General features: G+C 42.6%; 1 long non-coding RNA gene across 1 annotated transcript in view; it reads right to left on the bottom strand.

The window, feature by feature from the left end:
• The window catches only part of LOC132209304 (uncharacterized), a 102,181-nt gene that overhangs the window by 32,810 nt on the left and 43,382 nt on the right, over positions 1 to 25,989 (bottom strand). The gene's annotated exons all lie outside the window — the stretch shown is intronic.

Below are 25,989 nucleotides of genomic sequence, written 5' to 3'. Positions count from 1 at the left end.
CAGACAAGGGTGGGGATGGGAAAATGTCTTGGGTGCTGGGGTTGGATCGTACATGGCGGAAGTGTTAGTTAGGCTGAAGGGAGGTGTAACTAATGGAGTACCACAGGGATCAGTGCTGGATCCATACTTATTGTCAATAAAATATTACTGACTTATATACTTGAAGCAAACATACTATTGCCAGGTTTGCAGATGACATAAAAATAAGTGGGAAGGCTATTCAGTTCCAAGAACGACCAGGAGGCTGAAATGTTCAAAAGCAGAAGCTTGATTATGAAACAAAAAAACTCAACAGGTCTGGCAGCATCAGTGAAGAGAAAACAAAGCCAATGCTTTGAGTCCAACAATCCAAAGTTAGAACATAGAACAGACAACAGTACAGCACAGAACAGGCCCTTCAGCCCACGATGTTGTGCCGGCCATTGATCCTCATGTATGCACCCTCAAATTTCTGTGACCAGATGCATGTCCAGCAGTCTCTTACATGTCCCCAATGGCCTTGCTTCCACAACTGCTGCTGGCAACGCATTCCATGCTCTCACAACTCTCTGTGTAAAGAACCCTCCTCTGACATCCCCTCTTTACTTTCCTCCAACCAACTTAAAACTATGACCCCTCGTGTTAGCCATTTCTGCCCTGGGAAATAGTCTCTGGCTATCAACTCTATCTATGCCTCTCATTATCTTGTATACCTCAATTAGGTCCCCTCTCCTCCTCCTTTTCTCCAATGAACAAAGTCCGAGCTCAGTCAAACTCTCTTCATCAGATAAGCCCTCCAGTCCAAGCAGCATCCTGGTAAACCTCCCCTGAACCTACTCCAAAGCATCCACATCTTTCCTACAATAGGGTGACCAGAACTGGATGCAGTATTCCAAGTGCGGTCTAACCAAAGTTTTATAGAGCTGCAACAAGATCTCACAACTCTTAAACTCAATCCCCCTGCTAATCAAAGCCAAAACACCATATGCTTTCTTAACAACCCCGTCCACTTGGGTGGCCATTTTCAGGGATCTATGTATCTGCACACCAAGATCCCTCTGTTCCTCCACGCTGCCAAGAATCCTATCCTTAATCCTGTACTCAGCTTTCAAATTCGACCTTCCAAAACGCATCACCTCGCATTTATCCAGGTTGAACTCCATCTGCCACCTCTCAGCCCATCTCTGCATCCTGTCAATGTCCCGCTGCAGCCTACAACAGCCCTCTATACTGTCAACGACACCTCCGACCTTCGTGTCGTCTGCAAACTTGCTGACCCATCCTTCAACCCCCTCATCCAAGTCCTGTATCCAGACAGGTACGTTCCCCTGTACCCCATTCCTCCTGACCTTCTGAATGAGCCTACCATGGGGAACCTTATCAAATGCCTTGCTGAAGTCCATATACACCACATCCACAGCTCAACCCTCATCAACGTTTCTAGTCACATCCTCAAAGAACTCGATAAGGTTTGTGAGGCATGACCTGCCCCTCACAAAGCCGTGTTGACTGCATTTAATCAAGACATGCTCTTCCAGATGCTCTTAAATCCTATCCCTCAGAATCCTTTCTAACACCTTGCAGACGACAGACGTGAGACTTACTGGTCTGTAATTGCCGGGGATTTCCCTATTTCCTTTCTTGAAGAGAGGAATTACATTTGCCTCTCTCCAGTCCTCAGGTACGACTCCAGTGGAGAGCGAGGATGCAAAGATCTTCGCGAGTGGCGAAGCAATTGCATTTCTCGTTTCCCAAAGCAGCCGGGGACAAATCTGGCCCAGGCCTGGCGGCTTGTCAATCTTCATGTTTGACAAAATTTTCAGCACATCAGCTTCCTCTATTTCTCTCCATTCCAGCAAGCACACCTGCTCTTCAAAGGTTTCATTCACTACAAAGTTCGTTTCTTTCGTAAAGACAGAAGCAAAAAACTCATTTAGGGCTTCCCCTACCTCCTCAGACTCCACACACACAAGTTCCCTATGCTATCCCTGATCGGCCCGACTCTTTCTTTCATCATTCTCTTATTCCTCACCTAAGTGTAAAATGCCTTTGTGTCCTCCCTAATCCGTTCTGCCAAGCCTTTCTCGTGCCCCCTCCTGGCTCTCCTCAGACCATTTTTGAGCTCTTTCCTCGCCTGCCTGTAATCCTCTAGAGCTCAGCTTGCCCCTAGCTTCCTCCACCTTATGTAAGCTACCTTCTTCCTTTTGGCGACAAGCTCCACCGCTCTCGTCATCCAAGGTTCCTTTATCTTACCCCTTCTTGCCTGTCTCAGAGGGAAATATTTATTCTTCACTCGCAACAACTGTTCCTTAAACAGTCTCCACATGTCTATAGGGCCTTTACCATGCAACAACTGCTCCCAGTCCATGCTTCCTAACTCATGTCTAATCGCATCATAGTTTCCTCTTCCCCAATTAAATATCCTCCCATTTTGCCTAATCCTCTCCTTCTCCATAGCTCTGTAGAATGTGAGGCAGTTATGGTCACTATCACCAAAATGCTCTCCACCACAAGATCTGATACCTGCCCCGGCTCGTTTCCGAGCACCAAGTCTAGAATGGCCTCTCCCCTCGTCGGCCTGTCAACGTACTGAGTTAGGAAACCCTCCTGAACACACCTTACAAAAACAGCTCCATTCAAATCTTCTGCTCGAAGGTAGTTCCAATCAATATTGGGAAAGTTAAAGTCAGCCATTACAACAACCCTATTACGTCCACACTTTTCCAAAATCTGCCGACCTATGCTTTCTTCAACCTCCCTGCTGCTATTGGGGGGCCTGTAGTAAACCCCTAACGAGGTGACTACTCCCTTGCTGTTCCCAATTTCCACCCACACTGACTCAGTAGGCAGATCTTCTTCGACAATGGAAGCTTCTGTAGCTGTGATATATCTCTGATTAGTAGTGCTACACTCCCTCCTCTTTCTCCCCCCTCCCTATTCTTTTTAAATGCTCTAAACCCTGGAACATCCAGCAACCATTCCTGCCCCTGAGAAACCCATGTCTCTGTTATGGCCACAACAACATAGCACCAGGTACTGATTCATGCTCTAAGTTCATCACTTTTATTCCTGATACTCCTTGCATTAAAGCAAAAACACTTTAACTGATCCCTTGGTTCCTTCCCAGGAAAATCCTTCCCACTAGCTGGTCTACCTCTTGCTATTGCCTCACCTGCATCAACTCTCACCTCCGGTATACAGCTCAGGTTCCCACCCACCTGCCATACTAGTTTAAACCCTCTCAAACTACTCGAGCAAACCTTCCACCCAGGACATTGGTCCCCTTCCAGTTCAGATGCAACCCGTCCATCTTGTACACGTCCCACCTTCCCCAGAAGGCATCCCAATTGTCTACATAACTGAAGCCCTCCCTCCTACACCAGCTGCGCAGCCACGTGTTAAGCTGCGCCCGCTCCCTGTTCCTCGCCTCGCTATCTCGTGGCACCGGTAGTAAACGAGAGAACACTACTCTGTTCGTCCTGCTTTGCAGCTTCCATCCTAACTCCCTGAAATCACTTTTTATATCCTCAATCCTTTTTCTGGCTTTATCATTAGTGCCAATACGTAACACGATTTCTGGCTGTTCGCCCTCCCCTTTTAGAACTTTATACACCTGATCGGAGACGTCCCGGACCCTGGCACCAGGGAGGCAACATACCTTCCGGGAATCCCGATCCTGACCTTTAACATGCGTTTCCTTAGCTGTGATGGAGTGATGACCCTCATTCCCCACAGGAGACCTCCTCCTTGTATAGATAGTTCTAGCTTCCACGTGACAAATGGTTTCAGTTCCGGTTGCTCCCTTTGCAGTACCACACCCACCACTCACGTAGTCGTGGGTCATTTTGACTGTCTCTCTTAATTTGTCCTACCGTTGCCAGAGTGTTCCCTACTTGCTCGAAGTAGAAAATGTCTACATAGGGACTGTTCGTTGTCAACTCATTTGGCAAAGGTAATCTAAAATCCTTCAGCAATCTCTAAGTTTCTGATTTACAGCATCCCACAGTGAACTTCAGTTTTTACTTTTGAAGGGGGCTTGTATAATCCCACGGCATCAATGATATGGCCTTAGTATTGTATGGAAATTATTTTTAAAAATCATAGTCATTTTTCCTCACTTCTTCAAATCTAACTTGTGAGGATGCTCTTTTTTAGGTTCTCCCTGTGAGTAAAATATTGTCTTGGTAACACTAGACTCCTTTCAATCCACTTCAAATCTGATCCATGGCATGTTAGAATAATCCAAGCACAGATGGATTTCAAATGGAATCTCTTGTTATTGAATACTACTTTACGTGTTACAATAATCAAGTATTTCCGTGACTCAGGAACTCTATTCATCTGGAGATAGATTTGACTAAGTTCAATCTTACTGAAAAGCAGACCTCTAGCTGGTCCAACAAGTATGTCATCAATTACAGGCAAAGCATACTGCTCAGCGCATAATGCTGGATTAGTAGCGAACTTGTAATCAGTGCAGATGCATAACTCCATCTATCAGTGGAATGATAGGTGTGGGCCAATCATTTTTGGATTCAAGGATTCCCATCTTGACCAGTGTCACTCAATTATGGCCATAGTGTCATAGTGACGTACAGCATGGAAACAGAACACTTTGGTCCAACTCATCTACGTGAACAGAATATCCTTATTTTTCTAATCCCATTTACCAGTATTTGGCCCATATCCTCTAAACCCTTCCTATTCATGTACCCATCCAAGTGCTTTTTAAATATTCTAATTGTACCTGCCTCCGCCAGTTCCTCCGGCAGCTCATTCCTTACACACACCATCCTCGGCTTGGAAAACGTTGCCCCTTATGTTCATTTTAAATCTTTCCCCCTCACCTTAAAGCTATGCCCTCTAGTTTTTGACTCCCCTACTCGAAGGAAAAGACCTTGGCTATTCATCCTATCCATGCCCCTCATGATTTCATAAACCTCCAAGTTCACCCCTCAGCCTCCAAAACTGCAGGGAAAGTAGTCTATTCAGCCTCCCCATAGCTCAAATCCTCCACCCTGGCAACATCATTGGAAATCCTTTCTGAGCCCTGTCAAGTAGGTTTAATTCTGCCTCAAGCTTTAGTCTGATTGCACGAGGCACTGATCCTGCCTTGCAACATTTTGCTGGACTCTCACACTTGATTTTCAATTCGACAGATGTCTTCTCCATGTCTCCCAGATCCCAATGAAAATAATTGCACGCTTCTTTAGAATTTTCCAATGAATCAGTTTCAGAATCTGACAAGCAACTTAGTTCAACCCAACTGAGTTTGATTTTTTTTCCAGCCATGGTCCTCCCAGTGAAACTAGCAGATTATCCATGCTGTCATTGTTACATGTAGATTTTTTTCCTACTCTTCACTTTCAGTACTTTTGCTGTACACTGTTCATATTTCTTTCTCAAACACACCCATTCAATGGGCCCTTTATTGCCGCAGTTTCTGCATACGACTAATTTATACCAGCAATTTGCTGTTGAGTGAAGTGCTCTTTCACACCAATGGCAGTTGTGAGTCTGTGTTGGTGCTCATCTCTCAGCTGCCACTATTCCTACTATTTCTTCATAAGTTTTGAAACCCGGTTTCTCTAGCGGTACCAGGCTCCTCAGGCGACGAAGGACATTCCCACACCCTGCCATAATACCAGGAACAATGGATTCTCTGGGTGGAGGAATTTCAGGTCTCTTTACTATAAAATATTTAACAGCTGAACTGTGGCAAGATCAAACAGGGACAGCATGGATTTATGAAAGGGATAGAGGGAAATCATACTTGACAATCTTTTGGGATTCTTTGTGGATGTAACTCATTCAGTTGATGAGGGGGGAACCACTAGATGTGGCTTCTTTGGGCTTTCAGAAGGCTTGTAACAAAATCCCACATAAGAGATTAGTGCTTTAAATTAAAGCCCATGGGATTGTCGTAATATACTGAGATGGAAATAAAACTGGTCAGCAAGTATCAAAGGATAGGAATAAATGGTCTTTTTCCAAAGGCAGAGACAGGTGGTGTGTCGCAAGGATCTGTGCTCAGACTCCGGCTACCCACCTATTCAAACGAAGGAATCAAATGCACTATCTCCACATCTGCAGATGACACAAAGCTGGATGAGAGGGTGAGCTGTAAGGAGGATGCAGAGATGCTTCAGTGTCATTGGGACAAGCTGAATGACTGGGCAAATGTGAGACAGATACAGTATTACACGGATATATGAGAGATTATTCACTTTGGGAGCAAAAACGGAAAGGCAGATCATTACCTGAATGGATATAAATTGAGACATGGGAATGTAGAATAAGATCTGGGCAAACCTGTACTTCAGTCATTGAAGGTAAGCATGCAGGTGCAGCAAGCAGTAAAGATGGCAAATAGCAGAAGGGCCTTCATAGTGAGAGAATTTTCATTCAGGAGTGGGGATGTCTCGCTACCATTACATACCAAGAATATTACGTGCAGTTTCGGCCTCTTTATCTGAGGAAGCACACTCTTGTTCTAGGGACAGTGCAGCAAAGGTTTAGCAGACTGATTCCTGGAAGGCAGACTGGCATATTAGGAGAGGTTGCGTCAGATAAGATTATACCACTGGCATTCAGAAGAATGAAGGGGCTTCTCATCGAAGCTTAAAATTCTTACAGGACTAGACAAGTCAAATGGAGGGCAGATGTTCTTGATGGCAGGGATGTACAGAACAAAGGAGTCACAGTCATTCTTCATACCCTTAAACTAAGACGAGGAGATATTTCTTCACCCAGAGACTGATGAGCCCACAGAATTCACTACCACAGAAATCAATCAATGCTAAAACATTGCACAGTTTCAAAAAGGAGTTTGGGTTTAGCACTTGGAACTAAGTGGATCACAGGATATAAGGTTAAAGGAGGAACAGGCTACTGTGTTGGATGATTGGATATATTCATAATGAATGATAAAGCAAGCCTGAAGGGCCAAATGGCCCATTTCTCATTCTACTTCTTATGTTTCCGTGGAAAGTGAATGGCCACAAACTTGGCAGATAGAATATAATGTGGAAAATGTCAGGTTGTGCACTTTGGCAAGAAGAATAAAAGAGCTATATGTTATTAAAATGGAAAAAAGATTGCAGAAAGCTGGAGTGCAGGAGGAATTTGAAGCTCCTCGTGCATGAATCATAAGAAGTTAGCAACCATGCTCAGCAACTAAGAAGGAGGTGTCCTGTTGGCCTTTAAAAGGAATGGAATAAAAGAAGAGGGAAGTATTGCTAAAACAATACTAAGTACGAGACAGACCACATCTCAAACACAGCAAATAGTTTTGGCCCTTCATCAAAGGAAAGAAATCTCAACATTGGAGGCAGTCCAGAGAAGGTTAACTAAGTTGATTCTAGGTACAGAAGGATCTTCTTTCTAAGGAGGTCAAATAGGTTGGACTTGTACTCTTTAGAATTTAGAAGAGTAAAAAGTTACCTTATTAAAACATACAGGATTCTTAGGGGACCTGTTAGTGTCGATGCAGAAAGTTTGGTTCCTCTTGGAGGAGAATCTACGACCAAAGGGCATCATCTCAGAATAAGGTGTGACATATTTAAGACAGGGATGAAGATGAATTTATTTCCTCTGAGGGCTTGATTTTGTGGAATTGTTTACTCCAGAGGCCTGTTGAAGCTGGGTTACTAAGAATATTCAAAACAGAGATAGCCATGATCTGATCGAATGGTGAAGCAAATTCAATGGGCTAAAAAGCCTACTTCCATTCCTTCATTTTATGGCTTTATGACCCCTACATTCCTGGGTTTTTCAGTCCTCACACACTCTTTGGAACAATGTCTTTCGAGTATTTATTGTTTGCCACTATCCCTTTAGTTAAACTGCTTCACCTCATGCATCGTTTTGTTTTGCTTTTGACATTTCACATTTTATATGGGGTAACACAATGCAAGTTGATCAACAACAACAAGAACAAGAGCAAAGTTGCTGGAAAAATCCCAGTAGGTCTGGCAGCATCTGTGAAGGGAAAAATAGAGTTAACATTTCGGGTCTAGTGACACGAACTCAGAACAGTGAGCAAAGATCACCACTCTTTGCAATTATCATCTTTTGATTTCGTAGATATATCTGCCACTAACCTAACCCGTCGATCCAGGCTGAGGATTCATTACCACACAAGTTTGCTTTCCTGCACTGAATACTGGGTCCTTCTGTCTTGGAGTGAGAATCACACCAACATTTCTGACTCAGGAGGAGGGCCACTGCTGACTAAACCACACTGTATCCCAGATCCCCTCACATTTTGCTGTATTGAACTCTATCTGCCATGTCATTTCCCATTCTGTTGGCCTATTGCAGCTGATCAGAATCATCCTCATTGTTTGGGCTCCTGCAAGCTTGGCAATCGTGGTAAATTTTGGAACTTCACGCTCTATTACTCATGTTGAGGTGTGCAATAATAAGATGGTAACTATACCAGGGGATTTCAACTTCCTCAACATTGCTTGAGATAGTCATAATCAGTGAATCATACAATATATGAGGCCCTTCAACCCACTGAGTCTGCACTATCAAGGACATACTACTATATACACTAGACCCACTGTCAACACACTAGGTCATAGCCTTGAACGTAATGACACGTCAAGTGCTTTTTAAAGATTCTGAGATTTCCCGTCTCAACTATAATCCCAGAGAGTGCATTTTAGACCCCTCTGGGTGAAAAAGGTTTTCCCCTAATCCCCTTTAAACCTACTGCCTTTCATTTTAAAATAATGTCCACCTTGTTATCGAGTGTAAAGCGCACAGTGTAAAGAGGAGTTGGATTTCTAAATACGCGTTCAGCAGAGTTTATTGTGTCAACATATAGAAGGTCCATCAAGGGACAGTCCAGTCCCAGATCTAATTCTTGGGAACAAAGTTGCCAAGTTGTTTAAGGTGGTAGTGGGCAGAATTTATTGATAACAACCACTGTTATGAAAAAGAAAATGGTAGTTTGCAAAAAAAATAATTTTGGATTGGAGGAAGGCAGATGCTATTAAAATAAAGCAGGATCTGACCAAAGTAGAACAGGTTCAGCTACGTCTGGCAAATTCTACAGTAGAAAGTGAAGGTGTGATTGAGAAGAAAATGGGGAAAGCACAGGCCCAACATGTTTTCTTTGGGATGAAATTTGGACATAACAAGACAAAGAACCCTGGATGTGTAGGAATATTCAGAATTGGTTAAGAACAAAAAAAAGGCTTTCAGTAGGTGCAAAGGGAGCAAATGATGGAAGCCCCAGTGGAGTATAGAAAGCTCAGAGGGAACTTAAAGCAGTTAGGAGGAAACAGGCGCATGAAAAAACATGAAGATAAAATTTGACAGATCCCAAGATATTTCACAAGTACATTTAGGGGAAGAAGATAACCAGAGAAAGAATGGGGCCCATTAGGGTCCAGGGGAAAACTTTATACCGTACAGAAGGACACTGGTAGAGTGTTTCACTTTAGTCTACATTCAAGAGGAGGAAGATGGACGTAGAGAACTCGGGGACAGGGACTGAGGTACTTGAGCAGACTGACGTAGGGAGTGAGGCTTTGCCAGGCCTAAAAGTAAATAATTCTCTAGGTCTGAAGGGGTTGTATCGTATGCTGCAATGAGAGATGAGAGGAAATTACAGGGGCTCTGACCCAAACTTTCAATTCTTCTCTGGCTACAGGGGAATTGGTAGAGGACAACTAATGTGGTACCATTTTTCAAGGAGCGAGAGAGAGATATATCAGGAATTACAGACCAATGAATCTCACATCAGTGGGAGGGAAACAACTGGGGAAATTCTGGAGGAGAGAATTCATCTCCACTTGGAAATGCAAGGTCTGATCAGCATGGCTTCATCAAAGTGAGGTCACACTTCACAATTTTGATACAATTTTGCAAGGTAAGTAGGTGCCCAGATTTTCACAAGGGTTTTGATAAGCTATAACACATTAGGCTACTTAATAAGATAATAGTCCATGATGTTGCTGTCGTATATGATCATGAACAGAGGACTGGCTCACTCATAGAAGACAGAATTGGGACAAGGGAGGCATTTTCAGACTGGCAACCTGCAGCTAGCGGAGCGCCGCACAGATTAGTGCTGGGGACACAATTATTTATGAAATACATTAATGCCTTGAATGAGGAAAGAGAATATACTGTAGCTGATGACACAAAACCATGTGGGAAGGCAATTAGTAAGGATTAATCAAAAAGTCTGCAGAGAGATATTGACAGGCTAAGCAAATGGGCAAAAACTTAGCAGATGGAATATAATGTAGGGAAATCTGAGCGAATGTATTTTGGCAGGAAGAATAGAAAAGCTGGCTATTATTTAATGGAGAATGACTGCAGAAAGCTACAGAACAGAGGGATTTAAATATTCTCATCTACGAATCACAAAAAGCAAGTATCCAAGTTCATTGGGTAATGAGGAAGGCAAATGGAATGGAATATAAAAGTATAGCGGTTTTGTTAAAATTGTACGAGGCAATTGTCAGATCTCAGCTGTAACACCGAGAACAGTTTTGGGACACATATCTAAGGATGTGGAGGAAGTTCAAATAAGTTCCAGGAGGTTAAGAAGATTGAGTCTGTTCTCGTTGTAATACAGAAGAATGAGATGCCACCTTATTGAAACTTAGAAGATTCTTGACAGGTTAGATGCAGAGAGTTTGTTTTCCCTTGTGGGAGAATCTAGGACCAGACGGCATAATCTCAGAATAAGGGGTCACACATTTAAGACAGAGATTGGGAGGAATTTCTTCCCTCTGAGGGTTGAAAATCTGTGGAATTCTTTGCCACAAAAGACTATTGAGGCTGGTCATTAAGTAAATTTAAGGTTGAGATAGACAGCGGATATTGGGAAAAGGCAGGAAAGTAGACTTGAGAATTAACTGTTCTGCCATGGTCTCTTTGAATTGCAGGGCAGATTCAAAGGGCTGAATGGCCTATTTCTGCTTCTGTGCTCTATGCTTATATTGCAGCTGATGTCGTTTGTACGGATTTCAAAAACACCTTTGACAAGGTCCCACATGTGAGACTGATAATAAAGGTAAACACATCTGGCACCACTGGCTGTTGCGACAAGGTAGTTCTAAAATGGCACAGTGGTAAGAGACAGAGCACAGAGGTAGAAGGCTGTTTGTGCGACTGGAAGCTTGTGTCAAATGGCGTACTGCAGTGTTCCATATCGGGTCCCTCACTGTTCGTGATATATATAGCATAATGAGATATAGATGGGTTGGTCAGATGAGCAGATCAGTGGCAGACAGAATTTAATCCTGAAACATATCAGGTGATGCACATCGGAAGAAGTCACAAGACAAGGAGGTACTCAATGAATGGCAAGACACTAGGATGCTTAGGGGACACAGACGGATCATGGGGTGCTTGTCCACAGAACCTTGAAGGTGGCAGGACACGTTAACACGATGATTAAGAATGCAGACTGAGAACTTGCCTTTATCAGTCATGGCACAGATGGTTTCAGCTGGAAGGTTACGTTGGAATTGTATAGAACTTTGGTTGCGCCAAAGTTGGAATACTGTATGCAGTTCTCATCACCATGCTGTTGGAAGGATGTGATTGAATTGGAGGGGGTGCAGAGATTATTCACTAGGATATTGCCTGGGGCGGAGCACTTCAGCTATGAAGACTGGCTGGATAAGCTCCGGTTGTCGTCTTTAGAGCAGAGAAGGCTGAGGAGGGACGTGACTGAGGTGCAGAAGATTAGGAGGGGCAAGGTTAGCAAGCAGCTGTATCCTTAGTTGAAGGGTCAATAACAAGGAGACACAATTATGAGGTGAAGGGCAGGAGATGTAGAGGGGATTTGAGGAAAATATTTTTACCCAGAGGGTGGTGGTAATCTGGAATGCACTACCCAGAAGGGTCATTGAGACAAGAGAGCTCACAACTTTTAACAAAGTGCTGGGATGAGCACATGAAATTAAAGGTTATTCTCCAAGTGCTGCAAAGTGGGATGAGTGCAGTTAGGTTTGCATAGACTTGATTGGCTGAAGGGCCTTTTGTATGCCATATTCCCAAATTCAAATCATGTATCTATCTCCAAAAATCAGTGTCCTAATACTTGGGAAACTGCTAATAGCGATCTTCTAATCTATTTATCATAACTTGCTGCTTCTGTCCTTCAGCCATCTTTTTTAACCAAATTTGATAGTGACCTATATATTCCATGAATCTCAATTTTATAAATCAGTCTTTTATGTGCACCTTCCCCTCATCCTTATCTAGGAAAGATTGCACTGCTTCATGAAGGCAGGCTAAAGTAATTCAGCATTACAGCCATACTCTGGTAGTATAATGACAGCATCAGTGACAGTACAATAAGTGCCTTATATCAATTGTTTCCAAACTGGGTTCTACAGTAGAGAGGTAATTGGAGATCTACAAACCAAATCATCTGTCATAACTTGAGATTAAATATATTGGAAAAAAGCATACTAACTGACGCGAGCTTCAATGGTGATAAATTAAATGTAACTAATTGGAACAGTAATATTCCTCTTCCAACCTTGCTAAGCAATGCCTCTCTGCACTGATAGGCGGGAAAGCTGCAGTCATGAACAGATATTCACTATTTATCATCAAGTCGAAACAATTCTGGAATGCTTTTATTTGTCATGAATTTTTACTTATTGCAATTTGAAACTCGCAACTATATAGTGATGTGAAAAATATACAAAAGGATCCAGACCTTTTCTTGATTTATCAGGCTAACAATAGAAGAGCAATTGGATCAAGTGGATATATATTATGAGTGCCCGTATCAAACACCAGTCCAGGGACTGACAGATATCACAGTTAGAAGCAAATACACACATCGGGGCAGCACAGTGGCTCAGCGGGTTAGCACTGCAGCCTCACAGCACCAAGTACCCGGGTTCGATTCCAGCCTCAGGTAACTGTGTGGAGTTTGCACATTCTCCCCGTGTCTGCGTGGGTTTCCTCCGGGTGCTCCGGTTTCCTCCCACAGTCCAAAGACGTGCTGACTCAGTGGATTGGCCATGCTAAATTGCCCATAGTGTTCAGGGGTGTGTGTGGGTTATAGGGGGATGGGCTGAAGTGCCTGTTTCCACACTGTCGGGAATCTAATCTAATCTCCATGATAACCGTCAGGAAGTAGCTTTTTAAAAAGATGAGTAGAACACTTCTTTACATGTAGCCCTTTGTATTATGAATATGCAATTAATAATAGATAGGTTAGTGATTGCTATTAATATGCAGGCATTCAATCAAAAAGGTTCGAGAACGATTGCCTACCTTAAAGGTTAAACACTGGAAGGAGCTCACATTTAGAAGGTAGAAGGAACTATGCAAAATCCATCAGATACTTGGAGAATCACCAAGCGATACAAAATATACACTGCTCCTCAAATGGATTCAAAGAGGAAATTGGTTAATATGTTAGAGCATATAGGGTCATAGCAACAAGGAGCAGGAATAGCAAGGACAGTATTTGCTGCCCATCCATAGTTCCTCCAAATTGTTTGACTATTTCAGAGTGCAGTTAAGTATAAACCACATTATTGTGGATCTGGAGTCATATGGAGGTGAGATCAAATAAGAATGGCAGAGCTGCTTTCTTAAAGAACATCAGTGAATGAGTCAAGTTTTTATAACGGTGAATAGTGTAACAGTGACGGTGTAACCACCACTGAGACCAGCTTTGTTTATGATTATATCAATTTGAGCATGTGTTGGATAACTGGCCCCCTCAAGCCTGCTTCACCATTCAATAAGGTCGTGGCTGACTTGACTGCAATGTCGGCTCCACATTCCTACCTACCCCCAAAATTATATTGAACTGAATTCAAATTCCATCAGCTGTTACAGTGGAATTTAAGCCTATACTCTACAGCATTGTCCCAGGCCTCCGGATTACTAATCCTGTTACATTAATAGTGCTTCACTGACTACCCCAGCATGTCAATCCCCGTTCTGAGCATACTTCTTGGCTGAGGCGCCACATTTTCTGGAGTACAGAATTACAAAGTTCACCTCTCTGTGAGTGAAGAGGTTCCTCATCCATCGCTGTTGTTACACTTTATTCTGAGATTGATCTCAGGTTCTACAGCCTGATCTCTTAATTCAAATTTCAATAACTTGGCTTTTCAAATGCCCTGTCACATTATCCTTGCCAAGAGATTCAATGTTCATGGTTTATGTACAGCAGAAGAAATGTCCATGTTGATTTTTCTTCATTTAAGTGCCGTCACCAATCTTATAGACACTACAAGTGCATTTTGTCGTGGGAGAGGTTGAATGAGCAAAATCGGACCTTCATTTCTTCCCCACCCCAGCCTCAAAAAGTTTTGTCTTCATTTCAAATTTTTCACATCCAATGGATAATTCTGTACCTTTCTGGTCCCTTCAAGAAGTGCATCCTAGCCAAATTATCCCGCGTGTCTAATCTTAAAAATGAGAATATCTTCTGATATCCTCACTGTCGAACAAATCCATTATGTACTTAACATAGGATTCAGGTCAAGTTTGTTCTTTCCCCCACTGTTTGTTTAACTTCCTGGCCAATGCCCCACGATTTCTCAGGAAACTATCAGTCTCTCTCTGTATCAGAACATTCTTCAAAAAACTAATACTTTCTCCAAATCTTGATATAACAACTGGCCAGTTTCGGTGCGAGATGAGTTCCACAGCGCAAACTCATACTTGAACCTTTTAGCCATATAAATCATTTGACAAGCAGATTCTAGGGAGTCAATCTGCAGGATCAAGTGACATCTGAAATGCTGTACATTTACTGCAAACAGTCAAGTTCAGTTTTTCTGGCTTCCACAAATCTTTGACAGCATGGCCGTGGGTGTGAATCACCTAGGTCTGGCCAAATCAGTAAAATCCCACTCCTTTTCTCATCTGAACACTGCCCCAGAGCAATATCATGTGAATGCACTGCACTTTCCACATACATGGTGGCAATGCCCAGGTCTATCTCACCACCCCCTCATTCATTTCTTCCACTGTCTCTACATAACCGGACAGTTTCCATCTATTAAATCTCGTGCAGAACGAAGCCATTATCTTTGGTCCTTGAAAGGACGTCTGCTTGCTAGCTACCAGTTTTCATTGTACCCTTTGTTATTTTGACCCAGAGTTTAAATTCTGGCCACATAGGCCTGATGTCACAAAGTCTACTTATTTTCACATCCACAACATTTGGCCCCAGGTAAGTCCGTTAGTTCTGAAATCCTACCGCGTTGATTAACTCTGAACATGACCATTCTGATGAATATCAAGTTGGCCTCCCAAGTTCTCCTTTTCTTTAACATGGCATCATTTAAAAGTCCGTTGACTCTGACTTAACACGCACCAAGTTCCATTCACCCATCTTTCTCTGCTCACTCTGATCTACAATGGCTCACAGTTAAGCAGTGCCTTGGTTTTCACATTGCTGTCCTGGCTTTCAAATCCCTCCCTGACCTGGCAACACCCATGCACATCCCCTGACAATGTCCAACTCATAGCCCCTCTAGGAACATGAGCACCTTTAATTCCAGCCTTTCAACACAATTTGTGCTGTTCCATCATCGACAGCCTGACATTCAACTTCCTCGGGCCTAAACTTTAGAATTACCTTGCTGAACTTCTGTATCATTGTTTCCTCCTTCAAAACAGTCCTTAAAATCTACCTCTTTGGTGAGGTTTCAATCATCTACCTTCGGATCTCTTTCAGTACTCAGTATCAATTTTTACTCTATAAAGCTCCTATGACATGCCTTGGGATGTTTTATAAAGTCATGTCATAGAAGCTGTTGTGGCAATTGCTCAGAATATGGTTATATTCTGAGCTGAAATTCTCCATGACACTCATCATTAAAGTATTTTTCTGTTATAAAATGGGTAAATAGTACAGTGACTTCAGGCCAAGGGATGATGTGGTTAAACGCCAAAGTTGCACTCCGTGCTATTGGCATCATGAAGACAGTGTCTCCCTTTCATTTGAAGAAATCTCCTGTATTTTCTCAAATACTTTCTTCATTGTACTTTTGTTGTTGATGGTTTCCAATGAACATAAACCATTACTTGCCTTTTCAATTTCAACCTTCCTTATGTTCTCTTAATTTCTTTTGCTGTACCTGATTTGAAACAAACCATTCCTCTTTTAGTTCACTGTCCTCCTCAGTCCTTCATGTAGTTATTTCCCAATCATTAAGAAGACATCCTGTTGCTTTCCTCACTCACTCTAGTCTAAGATGCCTGTCTGCCCTTATCAGATTGCATTTTCAGCAACTTTATACACAAACGTCCTTTGAGTGGAAGGTTGTAAGGTCATGCCGAACTGATGTCTCAACAACTGCAAAACCAAGCTAATTGTAATCAATGACATCTGACAACAGGCAAGCAAGGAAGCTCACAACAAAACACAGCACGAGATTACAATTTCTGGAATGTGTGGATGTACTTACAACAGAGCGCTTTCTGGAGTCGGCGGATCTTCATTGCTGGCCGATATGCAGAAAAACGCACGGTGTTTAAATCACCTGCATTCAAAAAAATCTTTAGATACATTTTTCCTAACTGTTAGTACAAACCATTTCAATTGGAACACATGCTCAACTACTCTGCAATGAATACAGGGGGATAAATATCTGCCAAAGAATACAAGGCGCAGTAAAAGGAAATGATAACTACTAGGTTCAATTTATTTCCACATATTTTCAGGGATGGGAACATCACTGACAGGACCAGCATTTGTTACCCATTCCTCATGTAGGTGGTCAAAAGCTACATGAAATTCATGTCATAACTGGCAAACAGCATCTGGTGGAACTCACGGAAGTCTCACTGTCAGCTTTATAGTAGGAGGGAAACGATTCAGATAATCACGCTTGGTGTAAAGCCTGCATTCTTGCCGCCTGGTTTTTCAGGGCCACAAAGGGTTTTGAGATCTGAAATTATATATTTGACTCATGAGCACACATCAAATGCAAGTTGCCATGGATGCTACTCTGACAATTCTACGTTGCATGCAGCAAATACCTGATGAAATGACGTAGAGGAGGCCAGATATTGCCAATACTGGGATATCAGAGCTCAACGCTTAAAGTCCTTCAATGACACATTGCTGAAAGTATGATCACCAGGAACATGAATAACCCCTCTGCCAGAGTTATTTAAAGACACTGTCAGCTACTTGCAGATTAATTACTTACGGATTCATAGAGCATACAAACATACAACAGTACAGCACAGGACAGGCCCTTCAGCACACAGTGTTGTGCTGAGCTTTTACCCTCAACCTAACGTCGAGCAAACCTCCACCCTTACCTTATACTATCATCCATATGCCTGTCTAATAGCTGCTTAAATGCTCCTAATGAAGCTGACTCCACTCCCCTCTCTGGCAATGCATTCCACGCTCCTGCCACTCTCTGAGTAAAGAACTTACTTCTCACATCTTCCCTATATCTACCTCCACTTACTTTTAAACTCTGCCTCCTCATAAGAGCTACCTTCACCCTCGGAAAAAGTCTCTGGCTATCCACTCTCTATCGATATTCATACCAGTCATTGCCAAAATGTATGTGTGTTGATATTTTTTAGACTTCTTTAAAGTTGCCAAGGTCCACATCTAAGTTCTGAAGGACTCTGTGAAAACTTCAAGGCTGCTACACAAATCATTCACAGACATGGATGCAGTAATAGACATCTGCAAAAAACCATGTTGGTCAATGCTTCACATCCTGGCAAATGTCATCATGCTTTCAAGTTGCAAGTCTGCTTTGCCAGCCACTTTTGGCCATCAAAAAATTAAGGGGTAGCTACTGAGCTAAAGAGCCAAGCAACTAACAACTGGGCTTCTGACTCTTACACACAACATAGAACATAGAAAAGTATAGCACAGTGCAGGCCCTTCGGCCTACGATGTTGTGCCGTGGAATAATCCCAATCCAAAAATAACCGAACCGAACTTACATTCCCCTCAATTCACTGCTGTCCATGTGCATGTCCAGCAGTTGCTTAAATGTCACTAATGGCTCTGCTTCCACCACTACCACTGGCAAAGTATTCCATGCACTCACAACTCTCTGGGTGAAGAACCTCCCTCTGACATCTCCTCTATACCTTCCTCCTAACATCTTAAAACTATGCCTCGTGGCAGTCAATCCTGCCCTGGGGAAAGGTCTCTGCCTATCGACTCTATCCATTCCTCTCATTACCTTGTACACCTCGATCAGGTCACCTCTCTTCCTCCTTCTCTCCAGAGAGAAAAGTCCGAGCTCAGTCAACCTCCTCAACCTGGTAAACCTCCTTTGCACCCTCTCCAAAGCCTCCACATCTTTCCTATAATAGGGCAACCGGAACTGGAGACAATATTCCAGTGTGGTCTCACCAGGGTTTTGTAGAGCTGCAGCATAACCTCGCGGCTCTTAAACTCGATCCCCCTGTTAATGAAAGCCAAAACACCATCTGATTTCTTAACACCCTTATCCACTTGTGTGGCCACTTTGAGGGAGCTCTGCACTTGAACACCAAGATCCTGCTATTCCTATACACTGCAAAGAATCTGCCTTTAATCTTATATTCAGCATTTAAGTTCGACCTTCCAAAATGCATCACCTCGCATTTATCCAGGTTGAACTCCATCTGCCATTTCTCAGCCCACCTCTGCATACTGTCAATGTCTCGCTGAAGCCTGCAATAACCCGATACTATCAATGGCACCTCCAACCTTTGTGTCAGCAGCAAACATACTAACCCACCCCTCAACCTCCACATCCAAGTCATTTCTAAAAACTACAAACAGCAGAGGCCCAAGAACAGAGCCCTGCGGGTCACCACTCAGCACTGACCTCCAGGCAGAATATTTACCATCTACAACCACTCTCTACATCCTGTCAGCCAACCAATTCTGAATCCACACAGCCAAGTCACCCTGATTTCCATACCTCCTGACTTTATGAAAGTGCCTGCCGTGGGGAACCTTATCAAATGCTTTGCTGATGTCCATGTACACCAAATCCACTGATATAGATCTCGAGTTAAAAGTAACAGTGATGATGAAACTATCATAAATTGTTGTAACAGAAAACTGAATTCACTAAACTATTCTTCAGGGAAGGGAATCTGCTTTCCTAAGCAATTCTGGTATATGGCTTCAAATTCACTGGAATATGGCTGACTCTCTACTGACTTCCAAAATGGCCCACCAAGCCATTCCTGGATGGGAAATGAATGTTAGCCTTGCCAGCAGTGCTCTCATCCTGTGAAAGAATGCTTTAAAAAAAAGTGGATTTAATAAATGTAGAAGTAAGTAACAAAACAGGACAAAACAACTCAAAAAGGCTTTGAAGGATAATACTACTAAGTCCTGTTCTTCTTCCTTACTTTATGCTATCTGTACGCAGAACTGTATTTGAAATTACAATTTGACACCTGCCTGATGCACATCACACATAAAGACATCCTGAGGCATCCCAAAACTCAATCTGTTAACCAGTTCCAATTCAAGCCATTAGGAAATCAACCTCTGGATGTCGGGTATGGGTTGCCTGAACAAGCATAAACTCTTCCCTTTTTATATATACCACCAAGCAAATAGCAGACAATTAGGTTTAATGCAGAAACGGTTTTAGGTTTTCGTTGGCAAAATCAGGGCAGAACTTATATACTTAATGGTGAGGTCCTCAGCAGTGTCGCCAAACAAACTTGGGGAGCAGGTTCAGAGTTCCTTCAAAGTGGAGTTGCAGGTAGAGAATAAGGCGTTTAATATGCTTGCTTTTGTTGGTCACAGCACTAAATATAGAAGTTGGGAAGTCATGTTGCAGCTACAAAGGACATTGGTTCGGCCATTTTTGGAATACTGCATTCAATTCAGGTTTCCTTGCTATAGGAAAGTTGTCGTGAAATTTGAAAGGGTTCAGAAAAGATTTACAAGAACATTGCCAGGGTTGAAGGGTTTGACTGTAGGGAGAGGCTGCTTTCTCTCAAGTACCTGCTTCAAAATCTTCCCACCCCCCAGCCTCATCTCATATCCAGCCCGACTGATCCAGACTGATCACAAGGTAACAATGTGACCACCTCTGAATGGCACTTCTCACAAGACATTCGAAAAAAGTCGCTCGGCCACATCATTTCTTTTTCTGGCAACAGAAGTTTTAATTGCAATAAATTACAAAGAATTAACGAAAAGAAAAGCATGCTGCTGTTCGACTCTTCAGAAATATGACAAATCCCAAATTTCCAGTTAAATCTTGGGAAAAATGGAGTGACGAAAATCATCTGCACGCAACGGGGTGGCCTGTTCTTGAATCCATAGTATTTATGTAGCCGATCTTGTTCAGTTTCTGGTTAATAGTAACACCTCTGATGTTGACAGTGGGGGATGCAGCGATGGTAACAGCAATAAATATCAAGAGATGATGGCTAAATTCTCCCTTGTTGGAGATGGCCATTGCTTGGCACTTGTGTGGTGCAAATATTACCGAGCACTTATCAGCCTAAGCCTGGATAATATACTGGTCTTGCTGCATTTAAACATGGACTGCTTTATTATCTAAGGAGTTGGAAATGGTACTGAACATTGTGGAGTCATCAGTGAACATCCCCACTTCTGACTTTATAGAGAGAAGCTGAAGCAGCACAGATGTTTGGGCCTTGGATGCTGCCCTGACGAACGCTGAAAGAGATGTTCTGGAGGTGAAATGACTATGTCTAACAATCACAAACGTTTTCCTTTGTGCTTGGTATGACTCCAATTAACAAAGACCTTTTCCCTGCCTTACAAGAATCTAAGTCCACCTTAAAATATTCAATGACCCCAACTCTGTCATCTTATGAGGCAGCTAGTTCCAATGTCATACAACTATCAGAGAAAAAATGCTCTGCTCATCTGTCCTGAAGTGGCAAGTCCAAATTTTGCATAAGTGTCCCGAGTTCAGCGCTCGCCAAAGGAGAGGAAAAATCTTTCTACATATTCCTCATGAAGACCATTCGGAATCATATATACTTCAAGGAAATCACCTCCTTACTCTTCTCAACCTCAGCAAAAACAAGCCCAGTCCTTCTAAGACAACAAAGTGTGGAGCTGGATGAACACAGCAGTCCAAGCAGCATCCCTGGAGCACAAAAGCTGATGTTTCGGGTCTAGACCCTTCAGCCTCTCTGATGAAGGGTCGAGGCCCGAAACCTCAGATTTTGTGCTCCTAAGATGCTGCTTGGCCTGCTGTGTTCATCCAGCTCGACATATTGTTATCTCGCATTCTCCAGCATCTGCAGTTACCATTATCTCTCCAAAATAAAGGCTGATGTCTTTCAAAACCCAATGTCAGATTTTGCAGACAGTCCTTACCATGGAAAAATACTAAATATGTATAAAGAGGAAAACTGGAGGTGAAACCATTCAAACAATTTTCATTGGCACAACAAATGTTCAAACTGTAAAAGCAGGTTAAGCACCTGTATATGAGGAAACTGTACTCAAACTTTGACCAGACACTTAGAGCTAACAAATGCGAGAAATATCCATTTCTTTCTGGATTACCAATTTTGCTGTTGGGAAAATAGGCCTAGACTTAGCAATGTAAATTCAAACAAGATAGCAACCTCTCAGATCTCAACACTCACAGTCGTAGAGTTCTGTTTTCACAGGTTGGAGTATAATCACATCAAGTACAATACACTAAATCTTCTTTGGTACCTTTTCCTTCCATAAAACTGTTTTTAGTAGATGCGCACAGAATTCATTTTATACACGTTGAAAAGTTCAAGAGGCCAGTTCCAGCACTTTGACTTGCATCTTCTTCATCATCACAACAGAACAAAATAAAGACTCACTCTTTGTAAGTCACGTGTTCAATTTTTAGTGACAAGGTGAAGTGCGAGAACTGCTCACTTGATGTTAAAATCTCTTAACTATGTACCTATATATTTCAATTCTGTGAAATATGTGGAATGAGTTCGAGAAAAGGATTAATTTTGTTGCTCTGGGAGAGAGCTGGTACAGATAAAATAGGTTGAATGGCCTCCTCCCATGCTAAAAATATCCGTAACTATTCTTGGCGCTGCTAAATTAAAGTGGGCATCCTTTCATTATGACTGTGAGGCGCAGCATGTTACGATAGATGGCATAATGGAGAAATCCTTTGTTATTAATGAATTTGTCGGCACTAGGCATCCTTCCGAAGTCAAATGTTTGACATGTACCTGTTGCACTGACTTGGTTCCAAACACTTATAATGTGGAGGTGCTGGTGTTGGACTAGGATGGACAAAGTCAGAAGCCACATGGCATCAGGTTATAATCTGACAGGCTTATTTGCAATCACACAAGATTTGAAGTGCAGTCCCTTCATCACGTGCGGTCAGAGAGGAAAACACACAGACACACAATTTATACGCAGAGAGATCAAAAGATCATACAACTGGTGTGAGTGGAGTGTCAGATAATAAGTCTTCATCCAGGACGTTTGTTTATTTGCAGATATTTTGTTGAAGAAGCACACAACTTGTAGTTACAGTCAGTGTGGTATCTTATAAATTCTTGCTTTTGAAATAAAGTTTAAAACTCTGAGACAGATTCTGAACACAAGCCTCTCAACTACAAGTCAGAGCCTGACCTGAGATGTCACCTTGTACATTCCTGTTGCGCTGCCTGATTATCATGACAACACAGCACTGACATTGACTTTATAAACACTTCACTTGCCTTTAACACTCTTGGTCGCCTGGAAAGAGTTATTATCTGACACTCCACTCAGGCCAATTCTATGATCTTTTGATCTCTCTGCTTATAAGCTGTGTGTCTGTGTGGTCACCTCACGAACTGCATCTGATGAAGGGGCTGCACTCCAAAAGCTTGTGTGAATTGAAATGAACCTGTTGGACTATAAGCTGGTGTCATGTGACTTCTGACTTCACACAGCTGTAGCATATGTTTTCAATCCTACCATGACTTGACAATAAGCCAACTTCTTAAAATTTATAAAATGAGAAGTATGTCTAACCTTGAGCCTTTAAAAAAGGAAATATTACAACCATAGTATTCCCCATGGTAGTTTCATTCAGAAGGTCAGGAGGAATGGGATACAGGGGAACTTAGCTGCTGGGATACAGAATTGGCTGGCCAACAGAAGAAGCGAGTGGTAGTAGAAGGAAAATATTCTGCCTGGAAGTCAGTGGTGAGTGGGGTTCCACAGGGCTCTGTCCTTGGGCCTCTACTGTTTGTAATTTTTATTAATGACTTGGATGAGGGGATCGAAGGATGAGTCAGCAAGTTTGCAGACGACACAAAGGTCGGAGGTGTCGTTGACAGTATAGAGGGCTGTTTGTAGGCTGCAGCGGGACATTGACAGGATGCAGAGATGGGCTGAGAGGTGGCAGATGGAGTTCAACCTGGATAAATGCGAGGTGACGCATTTTGGAAGGTCGAATTTGAAAGCTGAGTACAGGATTAAGGATAGGATTCTTGGCAGTGTGGAGGAACAGAGGGATCTTGGTGTGCAGATACATAGATCCCTTAAAATGGCCACCCAAGTGGACAGGGTTGTTAAGAAAGCATATGGTGTTTTGGCTTTCATTAACAGGGGGATTGAGTTTAAGAGTCGTGAGATCTTGTTGCAGCTCTATAAAACTTTGGTTAGACCGCACTTGGAATACTGCATCCAGTTCTGGTCGCCCTATTATAGGAAAGATGTGGATGCTTTGAAGAGGGTTCCAAGGAGGTTTACCAGGGTGCTGCCTGGACTGGAGGGCTTATCTTATGAAGAGAGGTTGACTGAGCTCGGTCTCTTTTCATTGGAGAAAAGGAGGAGGAGAGGGGACCTAATTGAGGTATACAAGATAATGAGAGGCATTGATAGAGTTGATAGCCAGAGACTATTTCCCAGGGCAGAAATGGCTAGCACGAGGGGTCATAGTTTTAAGCTGGTTGGTGGAAAGTATAGAGGGGATGTCAGAGGCAGGTTCTTTACACAGAGAGTTGTGAGAGCATAGAATGCGTTGCCAGCAGCAGCTGTGGAAGCAAGGTCATTGGGGTCATTTAAGAGACTGCTGGACATGCATACGGTCACAGAAATTTGCGGGTGCATACATGAGGATCAATGGTCGGCACAACATTGTGGGCTGAAGGGCCTGTGCTGTGCTGTGCTGTACTGTTCTATGTTCTATGTTCTATGTTCATAGTACAGTCTGGCAGTAAAGACAGAACGAATGATTTAATCGACTGTGTTTGACACCTCACAATTAATCCCCCTGATGGAAGAAAGGTTGGCTGTGTTCTCTTTCTTCAGGAACATCCAGCTAATACCACCTTACTACTGCTTGTTTTATTCATCTGGTGTTCCATCTAATTCCTTTCAGTCTTGGTCAAACCTTCATGTAATTTATTTTAATTTTCAATGAAATAAATTTAACTTTATATTCCACAATTTCAACATTTCCTGTGAAGGTTTGAATGGTTCACTTAGTACACTGCACATGTTGTGTTCATAATTGGAGAAGATGGTGGAAAAATCAAGATATATTGACAAGTAAACAAATGGCTAACTTCTGCTTTCTTGTCAGTAAAGCCTTTTGAACAGAACATAAAGTTGCGCAACTACATAGAGATAACAATTTAAAAGTGGGAAGACCACTGTTTGTGGTCCCCACACCAATCTCTATTCACTACCTACGGACTGCATTACTCCTCCTTGGCAACAATGTTATGTTACGCTTGTCTCAGCACAACCTTGGCATCTTGTTTATCCCACGATGAACGTCCGACCACACATTCATGCAATCCCTAAAGCTGTCTCTTTACATCTTTTTAATACTGCCTACCTGTCTCTTGTCTTGGCTCATTAGCAGTGAAACCTTCATCTGGAACTACTTCACTTCTGGACCTGACAACTCCAATGCATTCCCTGTTTGAGTCCCACATTTGCCCATTGAAAGCTTGATGTCGTCTAAAACTCCACTGCCCGAGTCTCATCTTGAACCAAATCCTATTCTCTGTACTTTCTACCTGACTGACAGTATTAACAGTAATTTTATTAAATTCTCATTTTTGTTTACAAATCGTTCCTTGGCTCTGCCAATCGCTATTTTCGTAATCTCCACCAGTCCAACCATAATTCAGGATATCTGCACTCGTCTAATTATGCCCTCTTGCCCACTCTTGATTTCAAATGGCCCACTACTGGTTGCCAAACATTTAATTGTGTAGGCTTCAAACCCAAGAAGAGACTTCCTACACCTTCAGCGAGCAAACTCACATCCAGAACCTCAACCTGAGTAACAAATCTTCGCAAAACTCACTAACTTCCGACACCTCTTAGCCTCTGTACATTTCCTCTTTTAAGGCACTTTTTAAAAGAATCCTCTTTGATCAAGCTCTTGATCATCAGAACTAACTACTTAATAAGGCTCAGTTGTATTCTGGGATCGTTAATACTCCTTTCAGATGTCTTCAAAGTTTCTCTCCAATAAAGAGATTACATAAGTGGTTGAAGACATTGCCAAGCAGAGGGGGGGCGAATTGGGGAGTGATTTCAAAGAGCTATGATATGCCAGGAGACCGCCTTCCACACGCCAACTCTGATTCTACAAAAGCAAAAATGATTTTCAGACTTGGGAAGATCCTTCAAAAATGTCACAAGTAACCAGCTTTTGGGCAGAGTCGAGCTGCTGAGATGATAGACCAGGATTTAGGGGTACCAGTAGTGATAATATGCTGAACACAATCAAATTTTGAGATTGTAGAATGATGCGGTCTTCAGCATTTTTGACACTTTGACCATCTTCCTTCCTTTCCACACAACAAGTCAAATAGCAGCAGCACAATGTTGCATGGCCGCTCAAGCCTGCTCCACCGTTGATGATGATTGTGGCTGGTCTTCCACATCAATTAAACTATTGCTCATATCTCATCCGCTTTTCAAAACATCGATTTATTCACGTGTAGCATCCCTCTCGTTAACTTCATGAGAATTCATTCCAATCACTGAACTAACGCTGACCCACCCCAGGTCAAAAAATTCAGCTGAGATCAGGAACTGATCTCGCCTGT

The sequence above is a fragment of the Stegostoma tigrinum genome, unplaced genomic scaffold (genome assembly GCF_030684315.1).
Source record: "Stegostoma tigrinum isolate sSteTig4 unplaced genomic scaffold, sSteTig4.hap1 scaffold_83, whole genome shotgun sequence".
NCBI classification, from domain to species: domain Eukaryota; kingdom Metazoa; phylum Chordata; class Chondrichthyes; order Orectolobiformes; family Stegostomatidae; genus Stegostoma; species Stegostoma tigrinum.
The sequence above is the reverse complement of the archived record's forward strand: the minus strand, read 5'-3'. Positions and strand labels throughout refer to the sequence as shown.